The sequence below is a fragment of the Bubalus bubalis genome, chromosome 21 (assembly GCF_019923935.1).
Source record: "Bubalus bubalis isolate 160015118507 breed Murrah chromosome 21, NDDB_SH_1, whole genome shotgun sequence".
Lineage (NCBI taxonomy): Eukaryota > Metazoa > Chordata > Mammalia > Artiodactyla > Bovidae > Bubalus > Bubalus bubalis.
This window is the reverse complement of record NC_059177.1, coordinates 6,604,768-6,611,312: the sequence shown is the minus strand read 5'-3', so window position 1 is coordinate 6,611,312 and position 6,545 is coordinate 6,604,768. Positions and strand designations below refer to the sequence as shown.

The 6,545-nt window shown below is 40.9% G+C and overlaps 1 non-coding gene across 1 annotated transcript; it reads left to right on the top strand.

Moving 5' to 3' along the window:
• The first annotated feature begins 605 nt into the window (after window positions 1-605).
• TRNAG-CCC lies at window positions 606-678 on the top strand. Its single transcript has one exon. It is a non-coding gene; the product is annotated as a tRNA-Gly (tRNA).
• The last annotated feature ends 5,867 nt before the right edge of the window (window positions 679-6,545 follow it).

Sequence of the window (6,545 nt, the reverse complement as noted above, 5' to 3'; positions counted from 1 at the left end):
CACATATACATATAAACTTGATTTACGATACTGTGTTAATTTCAGGTATTCAGCTGAAAGTGATTCAGATACACACACACACACACACATAAATATAACATCTTTTTCAGATTCTTTACCATTATAAGTTATTACAAGATACTGAGTGGAGTTCCCTGTGCTGTATACTAGGTTCTTGTTGTTAATCTAATTCATGTATAATGGTTTGTATCTGTTAGTCCCACATTCCTAATTTATCTCTCCCCTTCTCACCCCTTTGGTAACCATATGTTTGTTTTCTATGACTGTGGGTCTATTCCTGTTTTGTTTATAGACTTATTCATATTATTTTTTATATCCCACATGTAAGTGATATCATATAATACTTGTTTTTAACTTACTTCACTTAGTATGATACTTAACATATTTTTTCTATAAAATAGCCTCCATGGTATATCCTGCCTCCTCATTTTCCCATCTCAAGGTTCTCTCTGGGTGGGGGGATGGGGTGGGGGGCCGTAATTGTGTACTTGGTGCAACTGAGTGTAGACACTGCTGTTTCTGTAAAACAACCTCCGTGATAGGAGAGGACCTGTCAATCATGTATTAAAATACTTCACAGGACTTCCCTGATGGTCCAGTGGCCAAGACTCTGTGCTCCCAATGCAGGGGCCCCAGGTTTGATCCCTGGTCAGGGAACTAGATACCACTTGCCACAACTAAGACCTGGTGCAGCCAAATAAATAAATACTAAAAAAAAAAATACTTCACATTTACCAGCATCATCACTCTGTAAATATATATATGTCAACTTCTTTTTCTTAGACTGTGGAATAGTTGTATGCACTATACTTATTTTGATGTGTTTTATGGATTTTTGTAGTTTGAAATTGACTTACCATGCATTGATGAATCCTGATTCTCATAACACCTGTCTGATGTAGTATGAATAGATGTGAGCGCGAGGACACTGAAGCCGTGGACTGAGCCTGGAATTGTTGCCTTTTGGCAAGCAGTGTCTTGACCAAGGTTGATTGAATGCATGCAGCATAGTAGGTGTTGCCCTGAAGACCAATGCAAGTCTCCCACTGTGTGGACTGAGAGCAGTACAGGTATTTGTTTTCCCTGAAATAACTACAATAAGCTCCATCCTTTCTTAAAAAAAAATTATTTATTTGGCTGTGCCAGGTCTTAGTTGCTGCACTCAGGATCTTCCATCTTCATTGGGGCATGTGGGATCCTTAGTTGAGGCATGTGGGATCTAGTTCCCTGACCAAGGATCGAACTTGGGACCCCTTGATTGGGAGTGCAGAGTCTTAGCCTCTGGACCACCAGGGAAGTCCCAAGCTTCATTTTCTTTACTGAGGGGAATCTTGGTGTTGAGTTTTCATCAGTCTCAGAGCTTGTGATTGACTGGACTCTTAACTATTGATTAGTTTTCTTTGAGGAAGCCTCAGAGCTTTTGGAGAGGAGGACATTTGTGTTCGATATGAAGCCTTACTTCTCACCTTGCTGCTCCTCTTTCTTGGCACTAGAGACAGAGTAAGAAAGTCTTATAATAACAAGGGCTCTTATTGCCTTCCCATCTTGAGGGCAGCTCATCTCACTCTGGGCTAAATGCCCTGTAACCCCCATCATAAAGGGTATGAATAGCTTTACTGGAATCTTGTCTGGTTTTTTTTTTTTTTTCTGGCCTTCTGTGGAAGTTGATGTCACTTGTAGCTGACAATGAAATGTGAATCTGAAGATTCTTAGGTATTTTCTTCTACAGCATTCTTCGGCTGCAGTTCAGACCTTGTCGCCCTTTGACCAGCAGGGAGGTATTCCTTGGCCGCATTCACTGCATCTACAAACATTCCTTGAGTGCCTTTCAGATGCCAGGCATTTTATAATCAGGCTTCCCTGGTGGCTCAGTGGTAAAGAATCCTCCTGCGAAGCAGGAGACGTGGGTTGGATCCCTGTGTTGGGAAGATCCCCTGGAGAAGGAAATGGCAACCCACTCCAGTATTCTTGCCTGGGAAATCCCATGGACTGAAGAACCTGCAGGGCCACAGACCATGGGATTGAAAAGAGTTGGATATGACTTAGCAACCGAGCACATTTTATCATTAAATTTCTAACCTGAGGACAGGTGTTCATGGTTTGCCAGATTTTAAATTCTACTGGATAACTAGGTTTCAAGTTAATTAACTCTAGCTAAAAAATAAGACTTCCTATTAAGATGAAAATTAATCGTATAAGATTAATACAGATAATTGAAAGCCTTCCTATATCTGAAACAGCTCTTAAGATCCTCAAATTTTGACAAGTTGGGCCAAAATTATTCTACCAAAAGAAACAAACAAAAGCCCAACCAACCCCTATAAGCTTTAATACACATTGCAAATTGTTTTATGGTATTGGAAATTACAGAAGTGTTCACACAACTTGTAAAATCTAAGTGCACTTTTTAGGGAATCCATCAAATTGTAGTTTGACAAGCCCTTAAATATTACTACTGACCACAGGCATTAATAATTCAGAAGACTGTTTTTTTTTTCATGTTATCACTAGAAGTATATGGGATATTCTTGAGTAAAGACATGAATTTTTATTCAATGAAACTCCACAAACAGCAAATCTTATTTTTTGCAATTCTGTGCTAATGGTGAGTTCCTTTGGGAATGTGCCAGAGGTTAACTTTTCCTATTGTTTTTCCTGGGCTTCCCTGATAGCTCAGTTGGTAAAGAATCCGCCTGCAATGCAGGAGACTCCGGTTTGATTCCTGGGTTGGGAAGATCCCCTGGAGAAGGGATAGGCTACCCACTCCAGTATTCTTGGGCTTTCTTGTGGCTCAGCTTGTAAAGAATCTGCCTGCAATGTGGGAGAACTGGGTTTGATCCTGGGTTGGGAAGATTCCCTGGAGAAGGGAAAGGCTACCCACTCCAGTATTCTGGCCTGGAGAATTCCATGGATTGCTTCTCCTGTTTTCAGATTAACAGGAATCTGAAACATAGTTCCATTGGGTTGAAGGTTAACATGCAATTCTATGCTGCACTGGATTCTGAAATATGCTAAGATTTCCAGCTCACTTTCCCATTGTATTCCTATTTCCTATTTTTCATTGTTTGCTTTTACATATATGCTTTTCTTATATCAGTTTTTTCCCTCTTGAGTCCATCTCTAAATAGTCATTTAAGAGTCATTTAAATATCATTAAATCAGTTATACTTCAATTAAAAAATAAATTTAAAATAATTAAATTAATAAACAATTTGTAAAAGCTACTAACATTAGAATTTTATGAATTCTTTCAGTGTATTCAAAGCTCTTCTGATTAAATAATGAAAGACAATCTAAAAAACTTGTTTTTTTCAAGAAGTTAGCTTCTGGTGCAAATCGTATCTTTTAAAAAAGTATGTTCATTATATGAAAAATTAAAAGTTCTAAATACCAATGACCTTGGCTTCATCTGTGCGCTTATGGTATATTCAGACAGGACAAACCCTGCTGCTCTCCCTGAAATTCTATAATTGTGAAGTGTTTTGCTATTTTTTGGTAGGTGAAGTTCACTTTAGTTCACCTCGATTATTTTCAATCTTTCCCTTGTTAAAATATTTCATATTATCTTATCACCCCCTTGAGATAAAGAAGTACTTTTGGACAAAATGTGATTCCAGCCAGAGAATATTTTATGTAACTTAAGGGTTAGTAAAATTTTATTACTTGCTTCCTCAAGAAAATCTAGATACTATCAATTTAGCCTCTAACCTTCTTTGACATAATCCTCACTCTCACTTTACAACAGTCTGTTCTGTTTTATTTAATGGTTTAATAGAATCATGTTTGGATCTGGCTGGAAAGCAATTGCAAGAAATGGTTTACAGGCTACTTTTAATGGGCAGTACTAGAGGATTTATGGCTCTCAGCTCTAACATTATTATTGTTATTAAAAATTATTTGTTGATTGCTGGTGGTTGTGCTTGGAGTCACATGAGACATAAAGAAGCTGTAATCATTGCCCTATGCTCCATTATCCAGCAAATAAAAGCCATGTGTCTCCATATGGTCTCTCCGACTCTCTCTGAGCTATATCCCCCTGTAGGGAATGGATATTGCTTAGTGTGAGATGATGCCTTTTCACCTTATTTTCACTGACCTTCTTCCCACAAGTATTAGATTCCATGGCAGTCCAGTTGAACTCCCTAAGAGAAAGCACTGGAGTGTCAAGGTGTACCAGTGACCTCTGCCTGCAGGTCACGTTGCTTACTGATGCCAAGACGAGCCTTACGCTGCTCTTGCCCATGTCAGCGAGCGAGTGTTGGAGATAACCATAGAGGTCAGAGTCACTCAAAACTGACTGGAAGAGACATTTCTCCACAGGGATGAGATAAAGGGATTTCTTCCTTCACATTGGCAAGGACACTTGACAAACTCCGCTTGTGCCCAGGTTGATAAGAGTTGTCTCTCTTATTTTATTTTTTAAATTTTTTGGCCATGCCATGCAGCATGTGGGACCTTAGTTCCTGGCCCAGGGACTGAACCCTCTCCCGTTGCACTGGAAGAATAGAGTCTTGACCACGGCATCACCTGGGAGGTCCCATTGTCTCTCTTAGGCTTGTCTGTGCTTGCCGTACACTTTATTCTCTGCAGGCCCGTTTACTGGACAGACAAGGGCAGGTGCCATGGGGGGATGCTCTTGGCACCAAAGGCCCTGCCCTTTCTGATTCCAGCTGAAAATGGAGTTTCTAAAGCACAGTTTTCCAGCTCGCTAAGGAAGAAAGGAAGGAGGAAAGGAGAAAGGGACAGAGGCATAGAAAGAAGGAAGGACCAGAGGAAGGAAGGAAGGCTATATATAGTTCCCTGTGCTATACAGTAGGACCTTGTTGGTTATCCGTTCTGTATATAGGCACTTACACCTGCTAACCCTAAATTCCCACTCCATCCCTCCCCCAACCCGCTCCCCCTTGGCAACCACTAGTCAGTTCTCTATGTCCATGATTCTATTTCTGTTTCATAGACAGGTTTATTTTTCATTTTGTGTCATATTTTAGATTCCATATATAAGTGAAAGCATATGGTATTTGTCTTTCTCTTTCTGACTTACTTCACTTAATATGATAATCTCTAATAGCATCCATGTTTCTGTCAGTGACTTTATTTCATTTTTATGGCTGAGTAATATTCCATTATCTGTATGTACCACATCTTCTTTATCCATTCATCTGTCCATGGGCATTGAAGTTGCTTCCACGTCTTGGCTAATGTAAGTAGTGATGTCATGAACATAGGGATGCGTGTATCTTTTTGACTTACAGTTTCATCAGGGTATATTGCAGGACCACATGGCAACTTTATTTTTAGTTTTCTAAGGAATTCCATATCTCCATAGCAGCTGCACCAACTTACATTTCCACCAAACGGTGTAGGAGAGTTCCCTAGGCTCTCTGGTGGCGAGGCAGGGTTGGGGGGAAAACACAGGTAAAATATAGAAGGAACCTTACCCAACCAGAGTATAGATAATTAGAGAGGATAAAACATGTGTTCCATACCCACAGCACAAGGTCAAAAGTGGGAAGTGGCACAGAGGGTCTAGATGGAGCGCTGGGGAATCCAGAGGACAGAGAAGACTTCTAGCTGGTCTTCACGGTATCAACAGGGACACAGCAGACTAAAGATGCATCGTTGCTGTTGTTTGGTTGCTAAGTCGTGTCCAATTCTTTGCCACCCTATGGACTGTAGCCTGCCAGACTCTTCTGTCCATGGAATTCTCCAGGCAAGAATACTGGAGTGGGTTGCCATTCCCTTCTCCAGGAGATCTTCCTGACCAAGGATTGAACCTAAGTCTCCTGCACTGGCAGGTGGATTCTTTACCACTGAGCCACTGGGGAAGCCCACAAACGCACCCTACTTTCCATGGTCTCTCTTTGCTCCTACTTTCCATCAATTCTTTCTTACAAAAAGAGCATATTTCTTAGCAGTGGAAAAGGAAAGGCAACAGATGAAGAGGATACCAAACATTTAGCAATACAAAAGAGGAGAGGAGGAATCTCTGCTTGGTTTGCTTCCAACCACCTTAAAGAGGGCTAAAATATAAAAACCGCATCTTTGTAACAGTCCTTCCTTTTCAAGAGAAAGGAAGAAATACATTTTATATTGCAGTGCAGTGTGCACATTATGTGTGTGGACGTGCATGTCTGTGTCCAAAACACAAGTTTTACAAACCGGTACTTGCAGTGCAAATGTTACGTATCATCTATTCTGTAGCCGGTGGCTGGCATGTAGAGGGTAAGAGAAGACAGCCCCCTGGTCTTTGGATGAAGCACTTGGATCGGATGCTGGTGTCATTTACCGAGATGGAGACAGTCCGGGAGGGAGTTTTTCAGACGTTTAGAGAGAAGAAAATGAATGAGAGGAAGATTTCTGGCTTGGTCACGTGATGTTTGCGTTGCTTAGGATAGCAGCACTCACACATTTTGGCCGTGACCCACAGTTAGACAGACATTTGAAGTCAAGACCAAGCTGACCCCCCACATCTACCTGTGTGAGCGTGTGTGTGTGTGAGAGGGCATCTGTATTTCCCCCTT